This window comes from Anser brachyrhynchus (assembly GCF_964034855.1).
Source record: "Anser brachyrhynchus genome assembly, chromosome: Z".
Taxonomy (NCBI): domain Eukaryota; kingdom Metazoa; phylum Chordata; class Aves; order Anseriformes; family Anatidae; genus Anser; species Anser brachyrhynchus.
In genome coordinates, this window is record NC_137697.1 from 57124881 (window position 1) to 57141023 (window position 16143).

The following is a 16143-nucleotide window of genomic DNA, read 5'->3' on the forward strand; positions in this document are numbered from 1 at the left end:
ACACTTAAGATATCTGTAAACATTAATAAGATCCCCAATCATTAATAAGATTTAAATGTTAATTAATAATTTTCATATCATAAATTTCAGGTGAAAGAATGACATTAAACCCATTTTGCAAAGATATCAGCATTTGGCCACTAAATTGCGTTTGGCCCAGACTGAGATGCTAGGAGCAGGGGCTTTTGCATATCATTGTGTTCATATATTCAAAGTACAACTCGTGTTGACTTCAGCTGCTTCTGTAAGTGCTCTCTACACTAAGGCACTCTACAGATCATAATCCATGCACATTGGGTTTAAAATCCTATATTATGAACCCTCAGTCTCCTTCCTTTTTTTCTCCTCTTACAATAAAAGCAAGCAAACAAACAAACAAACATAAAACAAGGTGCCTCCTCCCCTGGCTTGCACATTATCTTGAGCACTTAGCCTGTGTCAAAACCTCCAAGGGATGATGCTAGCTGGCTAAAACACAGTTCTTCAGCTCATGATAAAAACCTGGAAATTTGTATATATTTTATACTGGAATATTCACAAGACCTTTACCACGGTTAATCAGGAAATATGGCTGCGCTTGCAGGAAGGAGTCCAAAGACTAAGGGAAAAGGATCTAGATTTCCAGGGCAGTGTTCACTTATTTTAACCACAACTTATCCTTTTTTTGTTTCATTCTAACAATAAATATCCTAGTCTGTTCATTCCATTGTTCTGTGACACCAGGACACATGGAATGAGATAGGAAAAAAAGGTCAGGCAGTTAAAAAAAATACTATTTAACTGTCTAAAAGCAATGGGAACTAAATAAAAGTGCAAGCAACTTGATGGTGATTTTTATTAGTATTAGAGTGCTTAGTGCTACCAACAGTAGTATTCTCACAATAATGACAATATTCTATCAACGTTTTTTTTGTGTGTGTGTGACAATGGATATTGTCTCATGTGATCACTGTGGGTTGGAAAGACAGTGAAATGGCTTCTGGATGCAAGTAACATTGATATTTTTCTTGCTGATGATGGTTCGGCACTAACCTAACTGGTAGATAACATAACTTATGACTATCATAAACTCTGGTCATCATTTGATTAATTTTCTTTCAGAGGTAGAGAAGTAGTTATATTCTAATGGACATCAACAACAGATAACATATATCTCATACTAGGCAGCTAAAACAAGCAAACAAAGAAACAAACAAAAAACAGGCAGCTATTATAAAATGGTTCAGAAGGCATTTTACAATATCTTTTGATATCTACAGTTTTCATTTACATACATAAAATGAAGAGTGGATGAAATGATATTCATTTTTTTTAAATGTCATATTAAATGTCATAAAATGTCATAAATCATTAGTTTTTTCAGGTTTCTTGCTAGTAAACTGGAATTATTGAAGGAGCTTTTGTTCAAAAATCTTTGCCATGTAACTAAACATTGTGGGCTTTGGTTTCTTTATCAAGAAATCATCCCAAAGAGATTTGGTTGAATAGAAATTAAATTAAAAGCCTTTTAAAAATATATTTTTTATTCCTTTTGAAATACATGGTACACCAGAACTGCAGGGATTTACTGTCATAGTTGATGCCCCTCTTTCTTTGTTGTCTTTGCCACAAAGAACGGTTCGTTACAAGGCCCTTGCATTCTATAAGCAATGAAATCAGTGGCTTATTTTTTAACTTGTGAATGTGTGAGAACTGGCAAGGAAATAATAAAATAGACAGAAAATGGTTGCATTGTACTCATTTTAGCATAGGAATGGAATCAGACTTGAGCACAGGCTATGAGATTTTAATCTGCTTCCACAGAAGAAAAGAAATCAGTATACAACTATAACAAGTGCTATAAGCATAAGAATGGTGTTAATATTTAACCGTATGGGGAAGAGGGGGATGTGTTTTCTTGATATTTTACTTAGCTTAAACAATTCCTTCATCACAAACCTGCAATTAATGCCAGTTTTATCTACCCTGTTGTGGAAGCTGTAAGCCTGATCACAGCTTCAAATTGGTGTTTCCCTCTGTTGTGGTTTAACCCGGCTGGCAGCTAAACACCACACAGCCGTTCGCTCACCCTCCCCCCTCCCTCTCTGGGATGGGGGAGAGAAACGGGAAAGTGAAGCCTGTGAGTTGAGATAAAGACAGTTTATTAAGACAGGAAAATAATAATAACAATAATAATAATAATAGTGATAATGGTAATAGTATTAACAATAATAATGTGTAAGAAAACAAGTGATGCACAATGCAATTGCTCACCACCCGCTGACCGATGCCCAGCCTATTCCCGAGCAGCCGGCCCCCCCACCCCGGCCAGCCACCCCTATATATTGTTTAGCATGACGTCAGATGGTATGGAATACCCCTTTGGCCAGTTTGGGTCAGCTGTCCTGGGTCTGTCCCCTCCCAGCTCCTGCTGCACCCCCAGCCTGCTCGCTGGCAGGACAGAGCGAGAAGCCGAAAAGTCCCTGGCCTGGTGTAAACACTGCTCTGCAACAATTAAAACATCAGCATGTTATCAGCGCTCTTCTCATCCTAATCCAAAACATAGCACCCTACCAGCTACTATGAGGGAACATTAACTCTGTCCTAACTGGAACCAGGACAGATATCCACCCCTTATTCCATACCATTTATGTCATGCTCAGGTTACACTCTGTCCAATACATTCTAATTAATCACCATTTTCATCTATGATATATAGCAATCATGGTAGTGATGACATACATTATTATATAATAATTAACATACTACAATTCAACTCATGGGCTATTCTCACCCAGTATCAAATCCCCTTGAGGTACACACCGGACCTCCCCATTCTTTTGCATTACCCACCAAGTGCATCCAGGTCCCTGAGCAAAAGCAATTCCACGAATGGGTTTGCCTTTTCCTGAGGCAGGAGTAGCCCAGACTGTTTTACCCAGCATGTTTCTTACGTGCACTACAGGAACTTTATCCCCTTCTACAGTGCGTAACAGGTTTGATTGGGCAGGTCCAGCTCGGTTGGCAGATCCCCTGGTATTGACTAACCAGGTGGCCTTTGCCAAATGTGTATCCCAATTTTTGAATGTCCCAGCACCCATTGCTTTCAGTGTAGTCTTCAACAGTCCATTGTATCGTTCAACTTTTCCAGAGGCTGGTGCATGATAGGGGATGTGATACACCCACTCAATACCATGTTCTTTGGCCCAAGTGTCTGTAAGGTTGTTTCGGAAATGAGTCCCGTTGTCTGACTCAATTCTCTCTGGGGTGCCATGTCGCCATAAGACTTGCTTTTCAAGGCCCAGGATAGTGTTCCGGGCGGTGGCATGGGGCACAGGATATGTTTCCAGCTGTCCAGTGGTTGCTTCCACCATTGTAAGTACGTGGCGCTTGCCGTTGCGGGTTTGAGGGAGTGTGATGTAATCAATCTGCCAGGCCTCTCCATATTTATATTTCAGCCATCGTCCTCCATACCAAAGAGGTTTTGACCGTTTGGCTTGCTTGATTGCAGCACATGTTTCACAGTCATGAATAACCTGTGCTATAGTGTCCATGGTCAGGTCCACCCCTCGATCACGAGCCCATCTGTAGGTTGCATCTCTACCTTGATGGCCTGAGGTGTCATGGGCCCATCGGGCTATAAATAATTCACCTTTATGTTGCCAGTCCAGGTCCACCTGAGCCACTTCAATCTTAGCAGCCTGATCCACCTGCTGGTTGTTTTGGTGTTCTTCAGTAGCCCGATTCTTGGGCACATGAGCATCTACATGGCGTACCTTTACAACCAGGTTCTCTACCCGGGCAGCAATATCTTGCTACAATGCCGCAGCCCAGATGGGCTTGCCCCTGCGCTGCCAGTTGTTCTGCTTCCATTGCTGTAACCACCCCCACACGGCATTTGCTACCATCCATGAATCAGTATAGAGATAGAGAACTGGCCACTTTTCTCGTTCAGCAATATCTAAAGCCAGCTGAACGGCTTTTACTTCTGCAAACTGACTCGATTCACCTTCTCCCTCAGCAGCTTCTGCAACTCGTCGTGTAGGACTCCATACAGCAGCTTTCCATCTCCGATGCTTTCCCACAATACGACAGGACCCGTCAGTGAACAAGGCATATTTCTTCTCATTTTCCGGTAGCTTGTTGTACAGGGGGGCTTCTTCAGCACGAACCACCTCCTCCTCTGGTGATATCCCAAAGTATTTGCCTTCTGGCCAGTCCATAATCACCTCCAAGATTCCTGGGCGACTGGGGTTTCCTATTCGAGCCCGCTGAGTAATCAGTGCAACCCACTTGCTCCATGTAGCATCAGTTGCATGATGCGTAGAGGGGACCCTTCCTTTGAACATCCAGCCTAGTACCGGCAGTCGGGGTGCCAGGAGGAGCTGCGCTTCAGTACCGACCACTTCCGAAGCAGATCGAACTCCTTCATATGCTGCCAATATCTCCTTTTCAGTTGGAGTATAGCGGGCTTCAGATCCTCTGTATCCCCGACTCCAAAACCCCAGGGGTCGACCTCGAGTTTCCCCAGGTTCTTTCTGCCAGAGGCTCCAGGTGGGACCATTCTCTCCGGCTGCGGTGTAGAGCACATTCTTTACATCTGGTCCTGTTCGGACTGGCCCGAGGGCTACTGCATGAACTATTTCCTGCTTAATTTGTTCAAAGGCTTGTCGTTGCTCAGGGCCCCATTCAAAAGCATTCTTCTTACGGGTTACTTGGTAGAGCGGGTTTACAATCAGACTGTAATTTGGAATATGCATTCTCCAAAACCCCACGACACCTAGGAAAGTTTGTGTTTCTTTTTTGCTAGTTGGTGGAGACATAGCTGTTATCTTGTTGATCACATCCATTGGGATTTGACGGCGTCCATCTTGCCATTTAATTCCTAAAAACTGGATCTCTCGTGCAGGTCCTTTAACTTTATTCTGTTTTATGGCAAAACCGGCCTTCAGAAGGATTTGGACTATTTTCTTCCCTTTCTCGAAAACTTCTTCTGCAGTGTCACCCCACACAATGATGTCATCGATGTACTGCAGGTGTTCAGGAGCTTCCCCCTGCTCCAGCGCAGACTGGATCAGTCCATGGCAAATGGTAGGGCTGTGTTTCCACCCCTGGGGCAGCCGATTCCAAGTATATTGGACTCCCCTCCAAGTGAAAGCAAACTGTGGCCTGCACTGTGCTGCTAGAGGGATGGAGAAAAATGCATTAGCGATATCAATTGTGGCATACCACTTGGCTGCCTTTGATTCCAGTTCATACTGGAGTTCTAGCATGTCCGGCACTGCAGCACTCAGTGGTGGCGTGACTTCGTTCAGGCCACGATAGTCCACTGTTAGTCTCCACTCACCATTAGACTTTCGCACTGGCCATATGGGACTATTAAAAGGTGAATGAGTCTTGCTGATCACTCCTTGGCTCTCCAGTTGACGAATTAGCTTATGGATGGGACTCAGGGAGTCTCGGTTGGTGCGATATTGCCGCCGGTGCACAGTTGTGGTAGCGATCGGCACTTGCTGTTCTTCAACCCTCAGCAACCCCACAACAGAAGGGTCCTCTGAGAGACCAGGCAAGGTAGACAACTGTTTAATGTCCTCTGTCTCCAAAGCAGCTATGCCAAAAGCCCAGCGGAACCCTTTTGGGTCCTTGAAATATCCTCTTCTAAGATAGTCTATGCCAAGGATGCACGGAGCATCTGGGCCAGTCACAATACGGTGCTTTTGCCACTCATTACCGGTTAGACTCACTTCAGCCTCCAATACAGTTAACTGCTGGGATCCCCCCGTCACACCATAAATACAGATGGGCTCTGGCCCTTTATAGCTTGATGGCATTAGAGTACATTGTGCACCGGTGTCTACCAAAGCCTTATACTTCTGTGCGTCTGACGTGCCAGGCCATCGAATCCACACAGTCCAATAAACTCGATTGTCCCTTTCCTCCCCCTGGCTGGAGGCAGGGCCCCTCTAGTCCTGGTCAGAATCTTCATTTCTGTGTTTAAAGGACTGCCTGCTGGAAGTTGGAGCAGCAAACCTTTCAGAGAACTCCTTTTTCCCAATTGTTTTCCTTTGCAATTCACGTACCCGTGCCTCTAGGGTCGCAGTAGATTTTCCATCCCATTTTCTCATGTCCTCTCCATGGTCACGTAGGTAAAACCACAGGGTGGCGCGGTGTGTGTGCCCACCATATTGTCTTCCTTGCATAGATGAACGTTTACCCCTAATAGCTGAGACACTGGTTTGTACAGGTGGGGAGGAAAATAATCTCTCTTCAAGTTGGTGGATCTTTTCAGAAAGTTTCTCCAAGGTATTCTCTTTTAGCTGGTGGACACTGGTTCGTTCAGGTGAAGGGGAAGATAATCTTTCTTCAAGTTGGTGGATCTTTTCAGAAAGTTTCTCCAAAGCATTCTCTTTTAGCTGGTGGACACTGGTTCGTTCAGGTGAAGGGGAAGATAATCTTTCTTCAAGTTGGTGGATCTTTTCAGAAAGTTTCTCTAAAGCATTCTCTTTTAGCTGGTGGACACTGGTTCGTTCAGGTGGAGGGGAAGATAAATTCTCTTTAAGTTGGTGGACCTCTTCAGAGAGTTTCTCCACAGCTGAGACACAGGCCTTTAGGGAAGAGGAGAGATTTCCTTCGTACTGCCGGAGTATTTTAGTCACTTCATTCACTGTGGGATTCTCCTCCGTTTTCCAGGCTAGTATTGCCAATGAGTTGGCATATGATGATGGGGCACTCTGTACAAACTTCCGCCACATGGGTAGTGTACACCGGACTGCATCTGGATCTGCGGATGTTTGTGCGTCGTCTAGGTCCTTATAAATTACTTCCCGTACGGCCAATTCCCTCAGGTACTGAATTCCCTTCTCCATGGTGGTCCATTTGCTTGGTAAACATACAAGTTCTTCCTTGAAGGGATACCTTTCCTTCACAGCTGACAGGAGACGCCTCCAGAGGCTGCGAGATTGTGCTCCATCTCCAATTGCTTTGTCAATGCATGCGTCCCTAGCAAGGGATCCCAGCCGCCTGGCTTCCTTGCCCTCCAATTCCACATAATTGGCTCCCGTGTCCCAGCACCGGAGCAGCCAGGTGACAAGCTGCTCGCCTATACAGCGACCAAAATCTTTTCGCACATCTCGTAGCTCACGCTGGTATAGAGTCCGGGTAATTACTGTTGATTTTTCGACATCCTCATCCTCATCTTCAGTCTTCTGCACCTTTGATGGCCGGTGTAGAGTCCGGGTAGTTACTGTTGATTTTCCGACATCCTCATCCTCATCTTCAGTCTCCTGCACCTTTGATGGCTGGTATGGAGTCCGGGTAGTTACTGTTGATTTTTCGCCATCCTCATCCTAATCTTCAGTCTCCTGCACCTTTGATGGCCCAGCCTCGTCTTCACTACGCCCAGACTTAGCAGAAGACTGTCTGCGTTTTAAACGACCTGAGCCTCTATACCATTTTTTCACCTTGTCTACAGGGGCAACTTGCACTGCTACAGCTCGTTTCTCTGACCCAGACACAGGGTCTGCCACAGGGGTTGGAATACCCTCTGCGGGGTCAACTTGCACTGCTACGGCTCGTTTCTCTGACCCAGACACAGGAGTGGGAGCAGCTGCAGGAGCTGGAGCTGCTGCAGGGGCTGGAGTGGCTGCGGGAGCTGGAGCTGGAGCGGCTGCAGGAGCTGGAGCTGGAGCGGCTGCAGGAGCTGGAGTTGGAGCGGCTGCAGGAGCTGGAGCGGCTGCAGGAGCTGGAGCTGGAGCGGCTGCAGGAGCTGCAGCTGGAGTGGCTGCAGGAGCTGGAGCTGGAACGGCTGCAGGAGCTGTCGCTAGGTTGCTAGTAGCATCAATTGCAGCTCGATAGGCCCAAGCCAGACCCCAGCACGCTACAGTGATTTGTGTCACTTTGGAACTGCCAGAGTCATGACACCTTTTTTTCAAGCATTCTGCCAGCTTTTTAGGATTTTGCAGTTGTTCAGGGGTGAATGTCCGAAACACTGGAGGTGCCCACTGCTCTAGAAACCTGCCCATATCCTCCCACACTCCCTGCCACTCGCAACTATCCCGCCTCAAGACAGATCTCCGGATGAGATTCCTGAGTAGTTGTTTAACCCTCCACAAAATCTGAAGCGCATTCAGGAGACATAACAACAAGAGCAGGCTGGTCTGAGTATCCCAAGGATATTCAACATCTCGGAGAACCACCGTAACTAACTCGGGGGATAAGAGGGTGGTGGTGAAGGAGAAAGGGAGAGTGAACAGGTAGGGAAACATGTCTTCCCCTGTCCCCTTCACAGATTGGCTCCCTAACGAAAACAGGCAATAGGTGTAATTGCTAATAGTTTCTGAGATATGGGTTCCAAAGTATAGAGTCGACGTCAGTGCTGAGTACAAATACCAGGTTAAAGTCGTGACCAGATATTTCATCATTTCATAAGCCATTGTTACACCGCACAGTACCATAACAATCTTAAACCAGGGCCCGGAAAGGATAAACAGTGCAACAGGGAGCACATACAGAAAGTAACGCACCATAAAACTCAATTTGGAATACAGGTACAGCAGACTGGAGATTAAGGCAATCAACATCGTGACTAGCAACTATTAAGCAGGTCCAATACTTATACCAATTTTAGTTTAACACACTCTGGTCAGATTTGTCGATATCTCAACCCTTCGGGCCCCACGTTGGGCGCCAAAAGGATTGTTGTGGTTTAACCCGGCTGGCAGCTAAACACCACACAGCCGTTCGCTCACCCTCCCCCCTCCCTCTCTGGGATGGGGGAGAGAAACGGGAAAGTGAAGCCTGTGAGTTGAGATAAAGACAGTTTATTAAGACAGGAAAATAATAATAACAATAATAATAATAATAGTGATAATGGTAATAGTATTAACAATAATAATGTGTAAGAAAACAAGTGATGCACAATGCAATTGCTCACCACCCGCTGACCGATGCCCAGCCTATTCCCGAGCAGCCGGCCCCCCCACCCCGGCCAGCCACCCCTATATATTGTTTAGCATGACGTCAGATGGTATGGAATACCCCTTTGGCCAGTTTGGGTCAGCTGTCCTGGGTCTGTCCCCTCCCAGCTCCTGCTGCACCCCCAGCCTGCTCGCTGGCAGGACAGAGCGAGAAGCCGAAAAGTCCTTGGCCTGGTGTAAACACTGCTCTGCAACAATTAAAACATCAGCATGTTATCAGCGCTCTTCTCATCCTAATCCAAAACATAGCACCCTACCAGCTACTATGAGCTACTTAACTCTGTCCTAACTGGAACCAGGACACCCTCATAGCACGGAATTGTAGAATCAGAGACTCACAGAACAGCTGAGGTTGGAAGAGAACTCTGGGCATGATCTGGTGCAAGCCCCAGCTCTAGCAGACCCTACTACAGCAAGTTACCCAAGACCATGTCCAGATGGCTTTTGAGTACCTACAAGGGGGAGACTGTACATCCCGTCTGGGCAAACTGTGTCAGTGCTCTGTCACCCACACAGTAAAGTGCTTCCTGATGTTCAGATGGAACCTCCTGTCTTCCAGTTTGTGCCCATTGCCTGTTACTGGGCACCAGTGAAAAGAACCTGACTCCACTGTCTTTGCACATTCCCTTCAAGTCTTTATACCCACTGATGAGATCCCACCCTGAGCCTTCTATTCTCCAGGATGAACAGTCCCAGCTCTCATCTTTGCCTAATAGGAAAGATGCTCTGTTCATTTTCTCATCTTTGTGGCCCTTCATTGGACTGTCTCCAGTATGTCCACATTTTGTACCGGCAGGCCCAGAACTGGACACAGTACCTGCAGGTGCAGCCTCTGTACATTTTGTATGCCTAAACTCAAGTGAAAAGAAGGAAAATGTCAAAAACTCCTAAGAGCCCACACAAGAAATATATGTATTTCTGCTTTTTTAACCGCTACAGCACACTGCAAGTTGTCTGTTCCCATTTTGGAGCTGGCAATTTGTTTTGTGCAAGATAAATAAGTAAATAAATAAATAATTTGACCATACATAGACATATATACATATATACATGTGTGTGTTTATGTATATACATAAATATATAGCCGTATCACATTCAAGTTTCAGGATTGGTCTGGAAATAGGAAAATTCCTGCATGGTAGTGAGTTGAAAGTGCAGAAAACTGGTACTTGATGGAAAATGATGACATTCCAGTGTCCTGCATAGGTACCAATAACCAGGACAGATATAACCATAAATAGGGAGAAGAGATTTTGCTGTATTGGTTTTGAAGAACTGACATTATATATGTTGTTTTATAAAGAAATCTATACATATTTTTCCCTGGAGTAGACTCATCCTAATAAGGATAATTCTTTATTTGATGTTACAGGCTTACTTATCTTGTATTTTGCACTGTCATAGCTTTCTGCAGTGTCCACAGCAGGGATGGTAATTTTTGTTGTTGTTGTTGTTTATTCTAGCTGGAGTGCACTTTTGCATTAGCATCACCTGTTTATTTTCAATATAATTCTTGCACATAAATACTTTGTTGTGTAGGTAGTAAGATGAATGGTGGAGTACTTTTGGTGCAAAATAAAATGTACAAGGTATATGCAAATGTATATCATCCAGAAGGATCAGATTCTCTCTGTGCTTTATATGGGTGGACAATCAACACCTGGAGAGGTAACTTAAGAAATCAGTGTTGACCTTGCTCAATAAGATTGTCCAATGAATTGAATATAGAGCTGTACAGTAGGCTTTTTCATGGCTCCCTGGCCCCTTTCATTTACATTTTCTGTTCTTGGCTGTTTTATTGTCCATGTGTGCTTAGAAAGGCTTAGGCTGAGAGTAACAATGTTCCATCTCTCTTTGACAGATATAAAGTCCTCCTGGACTTCACCTTTACGGAGATAGAAGAGAGGCTGACTGGGCTACTGTGCCCTTGTGAGGTCCCTCTTGGAGTGCTGCATCCAGGTCTGGGGCTCCCAGAACAAGAAAGATGTGGACCTGTTAGAGCAGGTCCAGAGGAGAGCTGCAAGAATGATCAGAGGGCTGGAGAACCTCTTCTAGGAAGAAAAGCTGAGAGAGCTGGGGATGTTCAGACTGAAGAAGAGAAGGCTCCAGGGAGACCTCATTGCAGCCTTTCAATACTTAAAGGGGGCTTAAAAAAAGATATGATAGCACAAGGGGAACAGTTTTAAATTAAAAGAGGGGAGATTTTTATTAGACATTAGGAGGAAATTCTTTAGTCAGAGTGTGGTGAGACAATAGAACAAGTTACCCAGAGAAGCTGTGGATGCCCCATCCCTGGAAGTGTTCAAGGCCAGGTTGGATGGGGCCTTGAGCAACCCGATCTAGTGGGTGGCATCCCTGCCCATGGCAGGGGGGTTGGAACTAAATGATCTTTAAGGTCCCTTCCAACCCAAGCCATTCTATGATTCTATCATTTCTGAGTATCAAGTTTGCCTAAATGTATCTAACCCAATCCTCCTCAACCAAGGGAAAGCATTCCTTTCTCCAGACTCCAAGCTGTTGATAGCTAGAAAGCAGTCTGAAGGAACATTTTATTTGAGGCTTCCCTGTTATCAGTGTGGCTAGTGTGTTTGCTGCTGTTGAGTCTATTAAGCTCTGTGCTTATCAGCTTTTGAAGACTTATGATATCTTCAGTATTTCATTGTTCTTTTGTGGAAGCACAGGGACCAGAATTTTTATTGCTGTCTTGCACATGATATAGGGGTACATTTATTTCCTTACAGGATATTTGAAACCTAAAAGAGATGATAATAGGGGCATGTAGCACGTTGCCTCAGCTTTATAGTAAACAGTAGAATTGGCTGACCAGACAACCCAGAGTGAGCCGTGCTCTGCAGAGTTGTACTTTGCATTTGTGGATATTCCAGGCTGGAATGTCCAACCAAGCATTTCTCTAAGGTTATACTACATTAGAGACAGGATTGATGAAAGAATGAGGTGTGGAGGTATCAGAATGAAGGGATGAGATATTAAAATCTCTTCTACTACCAGAACAGAAACAAAGCTGTATTCACTGCTCTTAAAAAGGGCTGTGGGAGGATCAAGGAAGCAATACACCATTGAGTCTAGATTGAAATATTAAGGGGGGGAGGGGGGGGGAGGTGGAGAGAGAGGGAGAGAATTGGTTGATACATAAAAATGCAATACAATTGACTTCTTCTTTTGCAGCGTAAAATTATACTCTATAAGTCTATGACCAGTCTTTTGAAGGAGTCAATGAGTATGCAATTAAGGATGATCCAGACAATTTACTGCTCCTATTCTAAAGCAAATTTTAACATATTCAGCGCTAAATACGCTTAGGAAAAAACTTACCTGTCATAGGATAAAAAGATGATCTTCATATATATTAACAACTGATTAGGAGTTATTGTAAATGGCATGTCTGTACATTATAAGAATTGTACAGAGAGCCTTTACAAAAGGAGTTTCCTGTACCACATGTCTCTGACATTTCAACCTACTCTTTAGAGCTGATAAGACCTTTAGTGGAAGTGAGAAGTGAGCTAAGTGTGGCTGGTTGACCTCAGCTGGCTGCAAAACACCCACACAATCATTCATTTACTCCCTGCACCCCTGCTCCATGGGAGGAGTGACAGAATAGGAACAAGAGTGAAAAAAATTATGGGTCAAAATACAGACAGGAAGACTGCTTACCAATTACTGTAGACGGCCAAATGGGCTCAACTTTAAGCAAGTTTATTGCCAGTTCACGTATTTAATTACTGATATTGGTATTCAGAAACAAAAAGACAAACTCTAAAAAACATAGGGAGGAAAATTAGATTCATAAAGATTATATAAACTAGATTCAATGGGGAAACAATGTACTTGTAAGTGACACAAAAGAACCACTGAATGCGAATAATTTTAAAAACAGCAGGGAAACACCTGTCAATCATCCCATAGGAACTAGGAAGGACTCCTCTAAAAAGGTGATGCAGCCCATAGCCCAGCTGAAGTGCCTCTACACCAATGCACTCAGCATGGGAAACAAGCAGGAGGAGTTGGAAGCCACGGTGCAATTAGAAAACTATGATCTAATTGCCATTATGGAAATGTGGTGGGACAAATCACACACCTGGAATATTGGAATGGAGGGCTACAAGTTTTACAGGAGAGAAAAGCAGGAAAGAAAGGGTGTAGACATTGCCCTCTATGTTAAGAAATGGATAGACTGTGAAAATTTGTTTCTGAGAAACAGCCAAGAGCAGCTTGAGAACCTGTGGGTAAAAATTAAGGACCAAACCAACAAAGGACACCTTGTAGTTGGGGTCTACTACAGGCCACCCGATCAAGAGGAATCTATGGATGAGGCATTCTTGCTTCAACTACAGGAAGCATCATGCTCACAGGCTCTCATCCTCCTGCGTGATTTCAACCACCCAGATGTCTGCTGGGAAAGCCACGTGGCAGTTGGTAAGCAATCCAGGAGACTCCTGGAGTGCACTGAGGACAACATCCTCGTCCAGGTGTTATACAAGTCAACGAGAGGAGAAGCATTACTGGACCTGGTACTCACCAATGCAGAAGAGCTCATTAAACTGGTTAAGACTGAAGGAAGCCTGGGTTGCAGTGACCATGCCCTGGCTGAGTTTGTAATCTTGAGGGATATGGGCCTGGCTAAGAGCAAAGTCAGGACCCTGAACTTCAGAAGACCCAGCTTCCAGCTGTTCAAAGAATTAGTGGATGAGATCCCATGGGACACAGTCCTTGGGGACGGAGGGTCTGATCAAAGCTGGTAACTCTTTAAGGATATTTTTCTTAGACCACAAGAGCTCTCTATTCATGTATGTAATGCATCAAGCAGGGAAGGTAGGAAACTGGCATGGCTGAACAAGGTCCTGCTGGTCAAACTGAGGCAAAAGAAAGAAATGCACAGACAGTGGAAATAGGGCTATGTGCCCTGGGGAGAGTACAGAAATGGTGTCCATATGGGCAAGGATGGGATCAGGAAAGCCAAGGTACCGTCAGAACTAAAGTTGGCAAGGAATGCAAAGAATAACAAGAACAATGTACATGTTCTACTTGTACATTGGCTGCAAAAGAAAGACTAGGGAGAGCTTGACATCTCTGACAAATCAAGACGGAGAACTGGTAATAACAGATGTGGAGAAGGCTGAGGTACTTAACAACTTCTTTGCCTTGGTCTTCATTAGTGATCAGGCCTCCCACATCTCTTGAGCCCCTGAACCTCTAGGCAGGGTTTGGGGGAGCAGAGTGCCTCCCATTCTACGTAAACAGCAAGTTTGGGACCTCCTGATGCAACTTAACAACTACAAGTCTATGGGGCCTGACGACACACATCCCAGAGTCCTGAGGGAATTGGCTGATGTATTGCCAAGCCACTCTCCATCATATCCAGTGGATAAGGAAGTGGCTTGATGGCTGTACCTAGAGAGTGAGGTCAATGGATCTGTGTCCAGGTGGAGGCTGGTGATGAGTGGTGTCCCTCAGGGGTCTGTTTTGGGACCCGTGCTTTTCAATATCTTCATCAATGACATAGATGATGGGATTGAGTGCACCCTCAGCAAGTTTGCAGACAACACCAAGCTGAGTGGTGTAGTTGATACCACAGATATGGGATGCCATTCTAAGGGACTCGGACATGCTGGAAAAGTGGGCCGATGTGAACTGTATGAGGTTCAACAAGACCAAGTGCAAGGTGCTGCACCTGGGTCTCGGCAGTCCCAGACAGGAATACAGACTGGGAGAACACACTGAGAGCAGCCATGTGGAGAGAGACTTGGGGGTTCTGGTAGACAAAAGGCTCAGCATGAGCCAACAGTGTGCACTTGCAGCCCAGAAAGCCAACTGCATCCTGGGCTGCATCAAAAGAGGTGTGACCAGCAGCTCAAGAGAGGTGATTATGCCCCTCTGCTCCACTCTTTTGAGGCCCCACCTGGAGTACTTTGTCCAGGTTTGAGGCCCCCAGCACAAGAAAGATGTGGAATTGTTCAAACAAGTCCAGAGGAGGGCCACAAAGATGATCAAGGGGCTGGAGCACCTCTCCTTTGAAGAAAGGCTGAGAGAGCTGTGGATTTTCAACCTGGAGAAGAGAAGGCTCTGGGGAGACTTCACTGCAGCCTTTCAATACTTAAAGGGGGCTTACAAAAAGGATTGAGGGACTCTTTACTCAGGTGGATAATGATAGGACAAGGGGGAATGGTCTTAAACTAAAAGAGGGGAGGTTTAGGTTAGACATTAGAAGAAAATTCTTCACTCAGAGAGTGGTGAGGCACTAGAACACCATCCCTGGAGGTGTTCAAGGCCAGGCTGGATGGGGCCTTGGCCGACCTAATTTAGTGGGTGGCATCCCTGCCTGTGGCAGGGGGAATGGAACTGTAAGACCTTTAGTGTCCCTTCCAACCCAAACCATTCTATGATTCATTCTTTGATTCAAAATACCTCCCACATTCCCAGGCTCACTGTCACTCCAGACTTCATTCTTCTAATCATTATCATCACAGGTTACAGTCTGTCCCTTCAACAAGTGGTGCAAATGGTTTGGAGTCAGGATGGAGCAGTTTCTCTGTGACACTCTTTGTTTTACACAGTTTTCCCCCAGTCTGTTGTGGTTTCTCAACAGACTGCAGGACTGATGGGAGAGTACCTTCCCAGCCATGGAGCACCTCCTCGTCGTCTGGCCTCGGTGCTCCTGCCATTTTTTCTCAACCCAGCTTTCTTCCCATCTCTTTTCCTTCCCCATTGTTTTTTCTACTTTCTCACTTTGCTGATGTGGATCTGGCTGGAACCATCTGTATCTGGCATGGGGCAGCTCTGGCCTTGTGTCACAGGGGAGCACGACGGCCCCACAGCCAGTAGAGGGACTAAACTGGCTGCTGCTAGACTAAGGAACAGGCTAATAAAGCAAACACGGTGTCTGGGGTCTGCCTCTCAAGGGAAGCTTGTTGGTGAGACCTTCTTGCTTCACTCGCTGAGGCGATAAGCTCTGGTGGGTGCATGACACAGTGGGGAATTTCAGAGCTGATGAACTACTAAGCTCTCTGATAATCTTAGTACATGCTGAAAATACATTCTTTCTAACATGTAGTATTTTCTTTGGCAATTAGATCCCTGTTGTGTCTTCTGAATTCCCAAATTTAATTTCCACAAGTTGACATGGAACCAGTAATTAAATTGAGAATGCATACCTTTACTTTCATCTTGA